Source organism: Phoca vitulina, unplaced genomic scaffold (assembly GCF_004348235.1).
Source record: "Phoca vitulina isolate PV1807 unplaced genomic scaffold, GSC_HSeal_1.0 scaffold9, whole genome shotgun sequence".
NCBI classification, from domain to species: Eukaryota; Metazoa; Chordata; class Mammalia; order Carnivora; family Phocidae; genus Phoca; species Phoca vitulina.
In genome coordinates, this window is record NW_022589712.1 from 24,776,248 (window position 1) to 24,794,175 (window position 17,928).

General features: G+C 35.1%; 1 pseudogene; it reads right to left on the bottom strand.

Moving 5' to 3' along the window:
- Positions 1–16,334: 16,334 nt before the first annotated feature.
- LOC116634837 lies at positions 16,335–16,397 on the bottom strand (annotated as a pseudogene).
- Between the last annotated feature and the right edge of the window lie 1,531 nt (positions 16,398–17,928).

Here is a 17,928-nt window from a genome sequence, read left to right on the forward strand (position 1 = left end):
CTCATTCTTAGGTCTTAAATCACTTGGCATAGAAACCATGAGAGTCTAATAATTTCCATTAGAAATTACAAAATCATAAGGATTTGCAGTTAAATATATGCACTACAAACTTTTGTAAGTTATATTTTAAAATTGGAGTCAATATCATTATAAAATTTCAAGCACAGAGTGTGAAGGAAATGAACTGCATTACATTGCATTTACCTTTTTTAGGAAAACATGAATCTAAATCTGCAGTAGTCCTAACCTGTTTCCTAAAGCATTAGAAAGAAAATGCCAGTATCTTTATCTGTTTATGCAGTTAATTGTTGTACTTTCAAAATATTGAATGATCAATATACAAATTAAAGGGTATTGACTGTAATTATCATTTTTTTAATCTTCATAAATACATTAACAGTCAAGATAACCAGTACCTGGGACAATCTCAACTCAAAAAACATGCAAGGAGGAACCTGAAAATATTTCATGTTCGTTAGATTCTGGACATTTGTGTTTAAAAATAAGTGTCCTTGGGGCACCTGGGTGGCTCAGTCGTTAAGCGTCTGCCTTCGGCTCAGGTCATGATCCCAGGGTCCTGGGATCGAGCCCCACTGCTTCTCCCTCTCCCACTCCCCCTGCTTGCGTTCCCTCTCTCACTGTGTCTCTCTCTGTCAAATATATAAATAAAATCTTAAAAAAATAAAAATAAAAATAAAAATAAATAAAAATAAAAATAAGTGTCCTGAAGATTTAAGGCCAACAACAAAACTAAATTAAATCAAACAACAATCACAAAAATCTTTAAGCATCAGATTTTTAAATGGTAACTATCACCACCAACCAACAGAATCTGTAAGCCACAGTAAAAGGTGCGTTTAGGTTAAAAGAGTATATACTATTATCTCTAACATGAATTTAAAAGGGAAAATTAAAATGAGTTGCTTTAAGACAATCATTTTCAAGATTCAAATCTCAAAACATTCCAGAATGACATATTTATGAAATGCTCGTGTAACTACAGACTGTTTGGACATGTATATTACTGCAATCTTATTCAGTTTGTAAGTAAGGTTGGGAATAAAGCACAAAACTTTAAACTGGACATCCAGACGTCACTGCAAACCACAGACTTACATTCTTTCGCTATTTATACCGTTTGTTTACTTTTTGCATTTCCTCCGCTTGGACAGGGACTTTCTGCTTCTAGTCAATTTCACTCTTATTTTTGGCACCTAAGTAAATTTTCCAGTACTTCTGGAAAATGTTACATCTAAAAAATTCTTAGCAAAAAGATGATGGAAACATTCCTATTGAGATTTAATAAATTGGGTGGTGATAGTTGTCACTATCGTCCCAGGAGAAACCCACCGCAACCCAAAACAGGTCTCCCAGTCATCTCTAGTAGGCTGGCAGCAGTAAAAAAATGGTGCCTCCTCTCCTTCATCCCTACCCAACACTACCATCCAATATTCCTATCCCATTTTAAAACATAAATGGCCTCCAAAGTTAGCCTGGCAACAACTCGTACATATTCCAGCCCTTCCTGAGTTTTCTGAATGATTCATTGAGAATTTCTGTCAATATGTAGCCTGAAGAACTTAAGGCTGGTCTCCAGTGAGTACCATTAACTCCAGTCTCCTGTCAGTTACCAAATTGTTTTATGTTTAATCACATCATGTTACTTAAAACTAAACTTTGGAACACCATAAACATACACTCCCCCGCCCCCCCAAAAAAACTGCCAAAAGGTCAGGGGATATTTTGTTTATAATAAGTTATAGCTTTTATGGATTAAACATACTCTGTTAAAAGAGACTCATAGAATTAATTTCCATTTTGTATGCTTGCAAAAGAAGTTGTGTTATTCAAATCCCAGCGCTTTCTGTTATTATTTTAACTGGTGCTCTCAACTTTATCTACCACCTGGTGAGAAGTAAATTTTACTTGTTTTATTGCCCAGTCAGAAGAAAAGTTCCACACCAGTGTAGCCAAACTAAAAATGAATAGGAAATTATAAATACAGCTTGAGGAGGAAGGAAAGACCATTTCCTTTCAGCCACTCTCCATTTGGCCTGACTGTATTATGACAAATACGGTGCAGCCTCAATATAGAAAGTGCTCCTATCGTACAACACTCAGAGCCGCCTGCAAACAGAACACAGAGACACAGCTTTCCACCAGGGATGAAGAACACCCTGCATCCCCAAAGTAGTTTCCTATCTCAGGGACTTTCGATCTCAGTCAGAAGGGTAGCAATGACTGCTGAGGGCACAAACATGATGATTAACAAGATTTTTATATCATTATAATGGCAATACCTGCGACTACTTGAGGGTCTGTTTTAATACCCTTTTGAATCAGGGAATAACTCCTCAGCTATTGCCGAAATGTCCTAGTATGTGTCAGGAAGGGAGCAGGATAAACAGAGTTTATGACTTACTTTGATAGGAATCTCAAATATTTTGCCGTTAATAATTTCTCCCTCTTAGTTTACACAGAGCAATTCTAAATATTTCCTGGCATACCTGCATTTTCAAATAAACCTTAAATTAAAGAGGAAATACAGCAATTTTACATAAAAATAACACATCTTCCATGTTATCTTCTGGAATTATAATTTTATACTTTACATTGAAATACATGATCATTTTGGGTGCCTGGGTGGCTCAGTTGGTTAGACGACTGCCTTCGGCTCAGGTCATGATCCTGGAGTCCCTGGATCGAGTCCCGCATCGGGCTCCCTGCTTGGTGGGGAGTCTGCTTCTCCCTCTGACCCTCCCCCCTCTCATGTGCTCTCTCTCTCATTCTCTCTCTCTCAAATAAAAAAAAAAAAAAAAAAAAAAGAAATACATGATCATTTTGAGTTGATTTTTTTTTATGTAAGGTATAGGGTTTTGTTTGAGGTTTAGGGCCTGGTGAACAGATCTGTGACGTGACATCAAAATCAAGGTCTAGAAAAGAAAATAATCAATACATGGGACTTCATCAAAATTAAAAATGTTTGCCCTCCAAAAGACCATATGAAGAAGATTAGAGAACAATCTATAGACTGACAAAAAATATTTGCAAACTACGTATCTGACGAATGACTCGTATCTGTAACATATAAAGAACTCTCAAAATACCACATTAAAACAATAATCCAGTTAGAAATGGGCAAAAAAAATAGATAGTTCACCCCAAAAGATATACAGACAGCAAATAAACATATGATAAAATGATCAACATCACTGACCATTAAGAAAATGCAAATTAAAACCACAACAAAATATCACAACATACCTATCAGAATGTCTACATTTTTTAAAAAGATTTATTTATTTATTTTAGAGAGAGTGTGAGAGAGAGCAAGAACAGGAGGGGCAGAGGGAGAGGAAGAGAGGATCTCAAGCAGACTCCATGCTGAGCGTGGAGCCCAACGTGGGGCTTGAGCCCAGGACCCTGAAGTCATGACACCTGAGCCGAAACCAAGAATCAGGTGCTTAACTGACTGCACCACTCAGGTGTGCCAGAATGGCTAAAATTTTGAAGTTGCAGCACAAAATGCTAGCCAGGAGGTAGAAAAACTGGATCTCTTATTCATTGCTGATGGGACTGTGAAATATAGAGCCACTCTGAATAAAATAATTTGGTAATTTGCTACAAAAGAAAACAGACACATACCATGCAATCCAACAATGACCTTCCTGTGCATTTATCAGCAAAAACTGAAAACTGTGTCCCCCGAAAAACTTGAACCTAAGTGTTCATAGCAGCTTTATTTGTAATAGCCCCAAACTGGAAACAACAAAAATATTCTTCAATAGGTGAATGACTACACAAACTATGGTATATTCATACTTGAAATATTACTACTCAGCACTAAAAAGGAATGAACTAACAATATACACAACTTTTATTGCTCTTGGGGCATTATGCTGAGTGAAAAGAGCCAATTTTAAAAGGTTATATACTGTATGTTTCCATCTATATAATATTCTCAAAATGACAGAATTATAGAGATGGAGCACAGATTAGTGCTTGCCTGGGGTTGAGGATTGGGGGAGGGAGGAGATAGGCGTGATTATAAAGGGGTAACATGAGAGAGATCTCTGTAGAGGGAGAACAGTTCTGTATCTCATCGAGGTAGCAATTACACAAAACCACGCATGTGGCAAAGTGACCCAGACCTATATACACACATTGTGCTCCTGTCAAATTCCTAAATTTCATTTTGTACTCTAAGTATGTAATCAGATATAACCATTGGGGAAACTGGGTTAAGGATACGTGGGACCTCTCTGTACTCTTTCCAATTTCTTGTGAATCTGTAACTATTCTTAAATAAAAAAGATATTTTAAAAGTCTTACTAGAAAGTCAGTTTTTGCACAGGCTATTGGTTATACTAACGCCCTCCATCAAAGTTATGACATAGACTTTTGCGCATTACTTGGCATACTTTATCCCCAAGATGAAATCTTTAAATGATATTATTTCAAACTAAGTATACTACTGGAACTCTCTTGCTTATGTCTTCCTGCCTCCATTCTCACCTCTTCTAACAATAGCAAACTATGTTGAGGGAGGGGAGTTTTCCCTCCTCCATTAATAAGGTCCAGATAGGGCCTTGTTCCCCATCTGCGGTGATTAGCCCCTAGGAGGACCAATGAAAAAGCTTCATCCTCCTGACCAGAGTGATTATTTTGGGAACGAGAAATGTGACTCATACCAGTCAATGTCAGTCCTCCTGAGATTAATTCATGAAATTAGAAAAAAAAAGCGTTTTATTTTATTTGGTTTTGTAATAATCGATCATTTGTTTATAGATTTGTAGCTTCTGGTCATACGGAGAGAGCTGGCCTGAAAATTAAATCAACAGGCTAGCACTACTTGAGTCAAAGAATCCCTTTGTTTCTTTATGTTTGGTTTAAATTAGTGTGGCTCTGTCTCTGTCACGTTTATCCCAGGGTCCTGATAAATATAACACTGTATAAATATAGATACTGAAAATATTCTTGACTCACTAAATATAATATTTTCATTTGAAGAAAGTAATAGAAAAGTTGTAGGCCTATAATCCTTATTCAGAAGCAATTTGAAAGACTAAATACTATTAAAATAAATACATATAATTGCTCGTATTTACTTTTTAAAAAAAAAAGATTTTATTTATTTATTTGACAGAGAGAGAGACAGCGAGAGAGGGAACACAAGCAGGGGGAGTGGGAGAGGGAGAAGCAGGCTTCCCGCGGAGCAGGGAGCCCCATGCGGGGCTCGATCCCAGAACCCTGGGATCATGACCTGAACCGAAGGCAGACGCTTAACGACTGAGCCACCCAGGCGCCCCTCGTATTTACTTTTGACTTACAAAATTATAGTATCAATTGGTTTGATCGAATAGGTCAGCTTGATTAGTAGTTCCATGCATTAACTAATTTGTTGTTCAATTACTTATAGATTTATTTATACTTGCCTTCTTCCACAAAAATTTGAGGTCAACATTTTTCTAAATATTCCAATGATAAGCATATTGTTACAGTAAAATTTCTGAAATGTATTTTTATTGGTTACTTGGCTTAAAATGGTATATTTCAGAAATCTCGCTGTACTCCCAATATAAATGTCAGTATAAATAAAATTGAGAACTTGATTTAGAGTATCATTTATCACATGACATTATGGTGATAAGTTCCTTTTCTGAGAGAATTGCAAAAGCAAACTTTTAAGTCTTCTATTATCATATAGGCATGTTTTGACTTCATTTACTCCCACTCCAATAATACAGAATTTTAATTCAAGAATATTTTTAACATCTGTCAACCTATGAAGAAACTAGATACAGAAAAATTTTAAAGGAATGTTTTACAGTTTGTACATAAAATGTTAGCTTTAAATGAAGATAAAGTTATAAAATATTGCTGCTATATCCACTGGACTTCTTTTGTATTGGCAAGTATTGCTTTAGCTTAAAAAAAAACAAAACTTCTTTCTTTCCTTCAATATCCTGGCCTCTGTCCCCCGTCTGTCTCTGAATATGAAGTATGTCATGATTAAGTTTCATTTCTTTCAACTTCCTCAAATTTCTGGAAAGCCATCTCCCCCTGGGAAAAACAGGAAGAAAGAATCAAAAGGTAATGGGAAGTGAGCTCCTGATTAGCAGATCATCTCTGGGGTTCAAAGCTATACCCCATGACAACCTAAACACCCCAGAAACACATAAGAATTTTTATCACCATATCTTAACGTATAAAAGGGTTCTTTAATTTTTATTGAAGTTTATACGTATGTGTGTTTTACACAATTTTTTATTCAAACTGAAATTGAAAACTAGAATTAGTATACACAGAACATGCATCACCTAGGAAATGTTGCATTGTTTTACTTTTCATTTTACCAGATTGAAAATTAGAAGTAAAATGACTTTCTTTTTATTGAAGTACACATTACATAAAATTAACCCTTTTAAATCTTACAACTGAGCGGCAGTTAGTACATTCACATTGTTGTACAGCTACTATATCAAGTTTCAAAACATTTTCATCACTCCCTCCACAAAAAACAAAAACAAAAACAAACTTCTCCATTAATCAGTCATTTTACATTATCCCTTACTTTAGCCTCTTAGCAAGCACTAATCTGCTTTCTGTCTCTATCAATTTAACTATTTTGGATATTTCACATAAATGGAATCACACCCTATGTGACCTCTTACGTCTGACTTCTTTCACTCAGCATAATGTTTTCAAGGTTCATCCATGTTGTAGCATGTATCAGTACTTTACTCTTCTATATGGATAAATAATACTCCATTGTATGTATATGCCCCATTTTATTTCTCTGTTGATGGACATTTGAGATGTTTTTAATTTTTAGCTATTGTGAACATTGATGCTGTGAACATTCATATGCAATTGTAGTTTGGACACCTGTTTTCAATTATTTGGGGTATATACCTAGGAGTAGAATTGCTGGGTCATACGGTAATTCTACCTTTTACTTTTTAAGGAACTACCAAATTGTTTTCCACAATGGCTACTCTATTTTAGATCCCTATCAGCAACATAATATGTGAAGGTTTCAATGTGTCCACACCCTTGCCAATACTCATTATTGGTTGATTATTATTATTTATTATAGCTATATATTATATGTTGTTAATACTATATATTGAGAATATAAAATATTATTTTTATTTTTATAGCTATAGTGGATCTGAAGTGGTATCTCATAGGTATTTTTGTTTTGTTTTGTTTTTTATTGAGGTATCATTGACATACAATAGTACCTTAGTTTCAAGCATTGTAGTTTTAATTTTCATTGCCTTAATGACCAATGATTTTGAGAAATTTTTCATGTGCTTTTTGGTCATTGGTGTATCTTTAGAGAAATGTCTATTCCAGTTCTTTGTCCACATCTTGAGTTTTGTCTTTTTGTTGTTGAGTTATGAGAGTTCTTTATATATTCTGAATATTAGATATTTATCAGATATATGGTTTGAAAATATTTTGTTCTTTTTTTTGATCTTTGGGTTTTCTTTTCACTTTCTCAATACTGTTCTTTGATGCCCAAAAGATTTTAATTTTATAAAGTACAATTTAACTATTTGTTTTTCTTTTGTTGCTTGTACTTTTGTTGTCATATATAGAATTCATTGCCTAGGGTGCCTGGGCGGCTCAGTCGTTAAGCGTCTGCCTTCGGCTCAGGTCATGATGCCAGGGTCCTGGGATCAAGCCCCGCATCAGGCTCCCTGCTCCGCGGGAAGCCTGCTTCTCCCTCCCCCACTCCCCCTGCTTGTGTTCCCTCTCTCACTGTGTCTCTCTCTGTCAAATAAATAAAATCTTAAAAAAAAAAAAAAAAGAATTTGTTGCCTAACCCAACGTCATGATGATTTACCCTTATGTTTTTTGCTGAGTTTTATAATTTTAGCTCTTACATTTAGGATATTGATTTATTTTGAGTGAAGTTTTGTATATGGTGTGAAGTAAGGCTATTGTAGCATTTTAAGGCACACCCCATGAATATTTGAGCCACTGGAAAAATAATTCTGACAAAATAAAGGAATTATTTTACTGTGATTTGTTGTCCTTGATTAAAAAAATATTACAAATGTGGATTTTGTAATGTACGGCCCTTACAAAACTTAGAATTAGTTACTACTACTCTGGAAATACCCTATATTTGACTTGCTAGATGCATTAGAGCTACTGTGATTTCCTTATTTGTTTCTGCTGACAACTTTATCACTTGAGCACTAGTACACCAAATCTGGCAGACTCTGGGGAGTATCTAAAGCTATAATATCCAGAACATATCTGCCAATCTTCCTACAGTCCTCAAATCTGGTGGTAGGGGATGGGGTTGTAAACCTCCTTTGTGATTACCACACCTCATATTTATAGAGGGCTTTCCATTTTACAAAGCTCTTTAAACACAATATTTTATTTGGTCCTACTACTCCCTTTTGAAATAGACAGGACCTGTACTTCTTCATGATTTTATATATAAGAAAACTGAATCTTTGCAGAACTAAATGATCTTCCAAGGTCATACGACAAAAAGTAACAGATTAGTACTGAAAACCCAGTCTTTGGATTCTGGGCCATTTTTTTTTCTTTTTTCTTTACTCAACTATGATGGGTCAGTGTGATTCTTGAGCAAATTTATAGGAGGGGGGTTTATAAAAAATTATTTTAACTCATTATGGAAAATCAGATTTAAAAATGGTAAAAAACTATAAAGTGCCATTTCCTCTCTAAATGAATGTGCAGTACATATTCATAAGATTTTAGTACAATAATTTTATAACCAAACAGCTGCTGAAACAATGAATTTTTATGACCAGCATCTCAGTTAATGTTTTTCTCCTTAACATGATAAAATAAAGTTTCTGTGATACAATTCATCTACTTCAGATGCATTTAATATAAGCATCAGCAAAAGGATAATCAACCAGAGGAGAATCTATGAAATGAAGTCACATTGGCAGTAGAGTAAAATAAAAACACATGTTGGTTATCTATGTTTTTAACTCGTTTGTATGGCTGATCATAGTGAACAATAATTTGTGAGATTTTTTAAAAGAAAGCAAAACTAGCACTTTTTTTAGAGCTACATGGTAGAGACATCCATCTTGGCTCATCGTCAAATCACACATATTAATTGAGCACCTTTCATATGGATAGCTCCATGCTAGATATTATAATAGGATAACAATCTGAATAAGATTTAGTCTCTATCTTCAGTTTACAATCAAAGAAAGGTGACATATATGCATGCAGCTAACTAGATTGCAAAAGACTATGCCACAGCTAAGGTAATGAGCTGCCCTGCAAGGTAATGAATTTCCTCTCCCTGGAGGTGTTCAAGCACAAGCTGGCCTTCTACTCAACAGCACTGCTATAACAGAAACTGATGCATGGGAAGAGGCTGACAGTGAATCACTTGTAAGAGCACTTCCAATTTTAATATAAGCTCTAAAATAATACAGTTTACAGTTAAAGCTGTAAAATAAACCCCTTCTCAAAGCATTAGCTTACTATTGTATTAATGTTTTTTCCCTGCTTATGATTTTCTTTATTCATTATTCATATGTATTTGTGAAACATTTTTATTACTTCTTGAATGAAACACTTTCTACAAGAGAAATAGCCTGGCATGTCTTTTGTAATAGGAATTCCATCCAAGATAAGTCCTATTCCAAGTGACTTTTTTGTTGTTTTTTTTCCTTAAACAGCCCTCTTGAATCTGATAATGTTGATTCCTCCACCAGAACATCCTGCAGTTCATGCTATCACATTACTATTATATACTGGATCAAAGGATTGTGTAAAAACTGAAATATGGTGTTATTAGTAGCTGAAAGCCTAACTAACAAATGTAAAATAAATTTTAGAGAAATACAAAGTGTTATTTGGCACTGATCACTACCATATAAAGCATGTCAAATTAAATAGCATCCCGATATGCTAACAATGTGTTTTCTAAAAGGTGAAGAGGTTAATTGTGTTGTAAAAGGAATTTCCAAAAGAATGCATCATCTATTTTACATTGAAACCTCAATTTACTATGGCAGGAAACAGTATTACTGAACTTTGCAGATTAGCAAGTAATTGACCAAACATTCAAAAATAGTTTTCCCTAATTGTTGGTTGTTGGAGCAGTATATATTATTATATTTAGCAAACCTAATTAAGTTTAATAAACTAAAGTGATCTTTGTTGTGAACTAAAATTTTTATACATTTTTAAGTTAATAAAATTACATGAATTTGCTAAAAGATTCCTGTGATTAAATTTGTCGTGGTTGATATAAAACTGTTCAGCCATTTGGAAGAAATGATTTTTTTTAATGTTTTATGTTAGCAAATGAGAATTACTGATTATTATTTATCCTAAAAATATTCACTTCTCAAATTATGAACTGAATACATCTTGATTGTGGCTTATGGTAATAAGTAAAAAGTTTAATTAGTGTATACAACTGAATTGGGCTTTTTTCTATAAATCCTATAGGTTTTGTTTTCACGGAGAGTTTTTATTTTTGAACTTGTCCAGCTTCCAAAGGGAATAGAGAACCCAGTGAGGACTGATGGATTCCACAGGGGGACTACATCAGTAAATGCTCTCTCTCATGTATCTCCTTCCTTTTTTTTTTTTTTAAAGATTATTTAAAATTTATTTGAGAGAGAGAGAGAGGGAGCACAAGCAAGGGGAGTGGCAGAGGGAGAGGGAGAAGCAGGTTCCCCGCCGAGCAGGGAGCCTGATGCTGATGCTGGACCATGGGATCATGACCTGAGCCAAAGACAGAAGCTTAACTGACTGAGCCACCCAGGTGCCCTCATGTATCTCCTTCTTTTTAAGGAATGTATCATCCCTTAGCTGAAGAAGTAAGAAAAGTGATTCTTAAAATGGAAAGTTGTTAGTACATGGACAACATTACCAAGTGTTTGTTAAGAAGGGCAGGCCTATAAATGTTCTACTTAGCCAACACAGTTTGTATTAAATCCAACTAACTTTCTTAGTGCCCATCCCCTGTCTTTGACTGTTTCTATATATATATATATATTACTGGCGCTAACGTAATGTAATCTGCATAGGCACAGTCTGTCCCAGATAATGTGTAATAGAGATAATTGGTATTGACAAATGTTTGTAGATATATGAAATATTCATATAAGATTTGGTCAAAATACAAAATGATTCTTATATTTAAAACCTGTGATATATCATCATTTTAAAAGGCAGAGCATGATTAATTACTTCACAGGCATTTTAAAAAGTCACATTAAATGAACAGCAGACCAAACTGAGGGAGGAAGCCACTAAAAATTAAGTTGTTATTATGGTTCTACTCTTTTATATGAGCATATAATCCTTCAGTTGCTATAAACGAAAACTCAAGTCAAAATAGCCCACACTATAAAGGAGATATGTTGCCTCATGTGACCAAAACGTTCTGAACTTCCTTTTCTCCTTTCAGGGAAGCATGCTTTAGCAGTTCACATGCTGTGACCAGAGTCCTCTCTTTCTTTCTCAGTTCTGCCTCCTTGGTGTGAACTCCGTTCTTAGCGACCTCATGTCCTCAAGGCCCGACACTGGCTCATGGTGCCTCCCAGGACTCTCCTCTTTCTCATTAATGTCACATAGAGAAGAATAACAAAGTAGTTCTGTAAGAAGAATAAAAAAAAACATCTTTTCCAGGAATCTTAGGGAGGGTCACCCTTCAATTCCTTGGGTGCATTTGGAACAAAAGCCCTGAATCAATCACTCTGTGATGATTGTCTTAAGCCAATGAAGCTTTAGTTCTATGGCTGAAAAGGGGTTCGACTTCCCCTGAAATATATGGGCTTTGTGGGGGAGGACAAATCCTCACAAAAATTGGGATAGGCTTTTATCAAGAGGAAAGAGAAATGGACCACCAGAAAATGTGCATGAAACTTGTGTTGTACATCTTTACCCAAAACTGTCTTAAGTGCTATTGAATCTCCCTCTCTGATTCCCTCCTGCCTTCCTTCTCTCCTCCTATTTAAGACAGCTATTTTCAGAGCATGTCAATATTGAATATTCATTAATTTTCAGTCCTGGGTTTTTGCCAGTTTAGATTTAGTTGATGTTCCATTACACTGTTGAGCAGATTTCATGGTTCTCTAATCAAATTAGCTCACTTCTAAACACAAACATTTTTATAAGACACTTGCCCAAAGCAATTGTGACTTAGCTCCCATCCTATTTTCTCAATAAAAAAATCAAGCAGCATGTTATGAAGTTCAGCACATCACCTGCTGTGCAAAGAGACCAACACACAAGAAGAGCAGCCAAACTTCCTATAGCACATACTGTAGATCACACCGTGTAACACACACTGTAGATCAGAGAGTGGTGACATCACGAATATTCAAATCCCCCTGGATTTCAATTATACTTTATTTATTATCTTAGCTGCTCCACCACTTGTGATGCATAGTAATCTTCCACATGTTCACTGCTTCCACGTTGATGGTTGTGAAGTATCTTCTATGATGCATTTTGTCATTTAATATTACGTTTACTAGGCAAAACACAGCTAAGTCTTGACAGGCCCCATAAAAACCCATCCTAAATGAACCATTATATTGTATGCTGTCAACGTAGACTAAAAAAATGCAGTACCACTCCACCACACCTGCAGAAGCAGCAGAAAATAGTGGGTGATGTAGAAAATTGTGAATGATGTAGCTTCCAAAATGGACATGACAACACGTTTTGCACTTGACAGGGCATATTCCTGGTCGGGACATGGGGTGAAGATAACTGGGGAAATGGCAACAATTAATTCAAATTTGATTCCGTTCATGAAGTAGTTTTTGAATTCTTACGGGAGAGTCAATTTTTAACAAGACCTCGATTATCTAGAAGTTCAGCCAGTGCAGGAGAACAAGAGGTACACACAGGATCGTCCAAGGCCACTGCAGCGCGGGCTGTAACAACACAGAGGCAGCAGACCGAGGCAGTGGCAAAGAGGGAGTGAATTGCAGCCCCTCGGGCTCTTGGGAAGTGATGGGCTCTTGATTCCCAGAGCCTGTTAATCTTCTTCAGCGTTCTGAAATACAGTGCTGTCAGCCTACTATGTCGGAATCACAGGGAGCAGCGAGTTCTGGGATCTGTGGCACCTGACAAGTTCCCATAAGCCCAGAGGTGGTTTCCTATCTCGTCTGCATGTCCAGATCACCATGAGAGTAATGAATACACAGATTTCTCTGCCCTCTGCCAGAACTGCTCTACTTAAGTCCCAGAGGAGAGTCTGTCTTTTTAAAAAGTGTACTGGGCAAATCAGACGGTTAGCCAGGCATTGAAGACACAACTGCGTAGCTGTGACTTGCCAGATATTAGAGTCCCTGCCGCCTATGATCAACACTAAAATGTGTTCTCTGTTCCTTACAATCCCTGGCCTGATAAAAATCATCCACTTATCTCTCAACCTTCAGCGACCCCTTTTTGGGGCCAAGCTAACAACCAGGTGACTATAGTGTAAGAGCTATATACTTCTTTAGCTTTCTCTCAACCAGGATCATATCATCTCCAGGTGATTCAGCATCTTCAACCAAAGGGCGGCAACACATTACTGCATTGAAAATCACGGGTTATTTTTATTAATAAGAGTTAAAGCACAGAATTAGAAATTTGTGTATTTTATTATCTATAAAAATGATCTCGTTCAAAGTTATCAATGCACAAATATTATATACATATATATATGGCATACGTATAATATAGAACATATTTCATGTGGTTCTTGAGGATAGTGGGACTGTGAAATATTTTTGCTGGAAAACAAAATTGAACTACTAAGAGGTAACCTATGGAAATCTAACAGTAACCTTTTGTAGAAAATGGTAGAATCTTTAATATCACAACTAAAAAAGTGAATGTTATGTTAAGACCTATATATATTAAGCGCAAAGCTCTACTCTGCAATATGGCCTGATGGGGTAGGTACTCTTTAAAATCTATTCAGACCTTAGTGACATGAAGATTGCAACTTTGCCATATAATTAACCTGTATTAAGACTTCAGGGTGAAAAAAAAAAAAAAAAAAAAGACTTCAGGGTGTATATACTGTGGCCATCCTGCAGTTGTGTACTAATATGGCTCATGTCTTTCAATGGGCAGATTTAGAACTGAAAGGGGACCTGTAATATTTTTTCTCTTATTTATTTTATTTGGGACTAGATATTAAGTGCCTCCCTTTTACAAAATACCTGGAAATGCTGGTTAAAATAAAAACAAGCATGCTTTTTAAATAAAGAAAGGAAAATAAATAGTCTCTAAATTATGAAACATAATTATAATTACCTAATAGTAATATAAAAATAATAATATAACTATTAATAAATAAATAATAAAATTTAAATAAAATTTTATATTGACATATAAAGTATATATTATATATATATTTATATATTTCATATATTTATATAAATATTTTGTATTATTAATATTATAATATTTTGAATAAAAACATTATGTTAATATAATAATAATAATCTATATAATAATTATAATGGCCAATTAAAAAACAGTGAAATAGAATCTGTGTACGAGTATTGGAAAATATTATTGGAAAATTAAAAGGTTTTAAGATGCCAAGCTGGAAGCTGCATTGAAGCTGCCATAATCCATACTGATCCAAATAATCTAGAATCTTGATTTTTTTTAAAAAAAAGGCCAGAGAATAAAGATAAGACACTGGGGCCCAAACATGGAGAAATGAAACTGACCACCTGAATAAAGTTAGGACATTCAGAGGGCTTCAACCTCAATGCAGAGATGCGCTAGGGAAATTTCACCTTCCAGAAAGTAGACATGACAAGAAACTTCTGTCTTAAAGAGGACTCTAGGTAGACTCTCCCCTAAAAATGTATAATTTGGACCTGCCTTCACACTGATGGAATTTGAATTTGTATTTCTTGCAAGTATAAGTTAAGAAATTAAGTTATAAAATTAACTCAAGTTTGTCCTGTGTCAGTAGGCCCTAAGGCAGTCTCTGTAAGGACTCGTAGCCACTCAGATTTCACATGATACAAAGAGAGAAAACTCAGCTGGATGTGAACTCGCAATACAGAAAGATATATATCAATATAAGGGAAAATAAGCACAAAGAACACATGGCTGAATTAGATAACCAAGGAATTTAGACATTCCAACTACTGCATACAGATTTTGGAGTAAGTACAAATAAAGATTTATTTATTTTATTTATTTATTTATTTTTATTTTTTTAGTGAGTAAATCTAGACCATGAATGAGAAAGAAGATATGATCAAACAAAGCCAGAAAGATGCAAAAAACAATGAAATAGAATCTGTGTATGAGTATAAAAAAATATATATGTCCATGTCTGTGTAACTACCACACAATTTTTAAGAAAGAGAATATTTCCAGAACCTTAGAGGATCTTTGTGTGAACCTTGCCAATCAAGATCCTTCCCTCTGTACAGTAACCACTGCCTTGACTTACAGAATAAGTATTCCCTTAATTTTACTTTTCTTAAACAATATAATATTTAATTTTGATTATATCTGAATTATACATACGTAAAATTGTACTTTATTCATGTGGTTGTTGCCTTACTTTGCTCAAAATTACTTTTGAGATTCATTTGTGTTCACAGTTACAATACACTCACTTCTATTAGTCTGTATTAATCTGTGGTATGTATATACCACAATCAACCTGTTAATTCTAGAGCTCATGAACCCAAACAGAATTCCAGTAGTAAAAATATAAACATCAAAAGGAATTAATTAAAAGTAATGTCACGTAATTAAAAGTAATATTATATAATTAAAAGTAACATCAAACAAAAAATTTGACATTATACAAACTGCACCAAAGAGAAATTCAGTAAAGATTAAAAGCCACAGAGAGAGAATGAAGAGGTGTAACATATATCTAATCAGATATCTAGGAAGAGAATAAAGACAATGGGGGAGAGGAAGAATACTATAAGGAAAGAGTTTCCAAGAAATTAAAAAAAAGAAATGAAGATTTTTATATAAGATGCACAGCAAATGACATATCCAATAAAAGGTTAGTATCCAAAATATATAAAGAACTTAAAAAACTCAACACCAGCCCTCCCCCCAAATAATCCAGTTAAAAAATGGGCAGAAGACATTAGCAGGCATTTCTCCAAAGAAGACATGCTGATGGCAAACATATATGAAAAGATGCTCAACATCACACATCATCAGGGAAATGCAAATCAAAACCACAATGAGATATCACCTCACACCTGTCAGAATGGTTAAATCAACAATGCAAAACACAACATAGTGAATAGCAACACTAATGACAACAGCAAGCCTTAAGAAGAGGGCAATTTTTGGAATATTTTAGGAAAAGTTTTCAATTAGCAATAATCGCACCTCCGATAAACCTCATTGGCTACGATACTGAATATTTTAGAACCTTTTCCAAAGAGCGATAGTCAACTAATTAATCAAAATGAAAATGTGAAAAGATTTGCAAGTCAATGAATATGAAAATATTACATAGGGAAGCTTGTGGGACAGGGCTAATGTAGCTTTCAACAACAAATAAAGCTTAAATGTTCCTATTAGAAAAAAGAAAAGGCCTTAAATACCCATCTTAAGTACTTTTTTACACAGCACCCCAAATTCATCCTTGCATACAAATGTCAGTTTCTATTTTGTGACCTCAAGTTCCTTGTCCTGGTTAGACTTAGCTTATACCCAAACTATTTCCTGCTGTCCTGACAGGGTCATCGACGGACTTAGTCATATGCCTTTACAGGACTTCACAGCCAGACCTTCACCCAGTTGTACAGTCTCAGCCTTCCTCTTTTAGAAATCAAATCTATGAACCATTTATACAGTCAATTCTATCCTTTTCTTTCAAGAAATTTGCATCTACCCATTCTGTCTTGGGTCTTAATAATCTGGTAAACTCCCTGATAGCACTGTGGAAAGTGCTTCTAGTGGTCATGAAGAGATGAAGAAATGAACCACCTGAATTTACATGTGTTCATTATACTGAAGAGAACTGAGTCCTCAGGCTTTGTGTTCAGATATTTTCTTTGTGGTGATAAAAAAGAGTATCTTTCTCAGTCTTTAAGAAAAGCTAGATGACTCTGCCTGAGGATGTCACTGCACATGTACCTTAGACTAAATTCAGAACCTGTCCCTCTATTCAGAACGGTCACTTCCTCACATTTTTACCAACCATGTCATCTTTGTGCAGGAAGTACACAAACACTTTCCCTCTATACGGTAACTATGGAGGACAAGCTGGTGAGGACTTTTTCTTTGTTCTTTTTTTTTTTTAATTCCCAAAGGAAATAAAGATACTGATCAGACAGAGCAAAAGCTCCAATAGGCATTCCACTTTGTCTTTGAATATGGGAACTCATCCTGCCTTCTTAAAATGAACTAGAATAAAACATACACTAACCAGAAAACCCTAAGTAACCCTCTCCAAGATAAGTTTGGCTGAGCAAATTTAATCACATGCCTTGCTCAAGTTAAATGATATATTCTATTTCTTGCAGAAATCTAGATAAATTTCTGGTGAGGCCATTTTGTTGTGTTTTGCAGCCATGTACAATAACTATTTTTTTCCTTGAGAGGCTATGTTAGCTACAACAACTGAAGAGTCCCCTCACATCAGCTGCAAAACAATATATTCTTCTAAACTGAATAGTAGCTTATATTTATAGACCAGTTCAGCATCATGCATCACCCCCAGTATTCTGCATATATTAATTTTATTTGTTCTTCAAAGCAACCCTATGGTAATAAGTTCTTTTATCCTTATTTCACAGAGAAGAAACTGAGGCACAAATAGTTAAATAGAAGTAATTTGACAAAAGTGAATGGGAAGTGAAAGACGTTAAGATTTGAGTCCAGATAAGCTGCGCTTCAGAGCCCATGTTTGGAAACTTATTACTTCTACCTTCATTTTGAGTT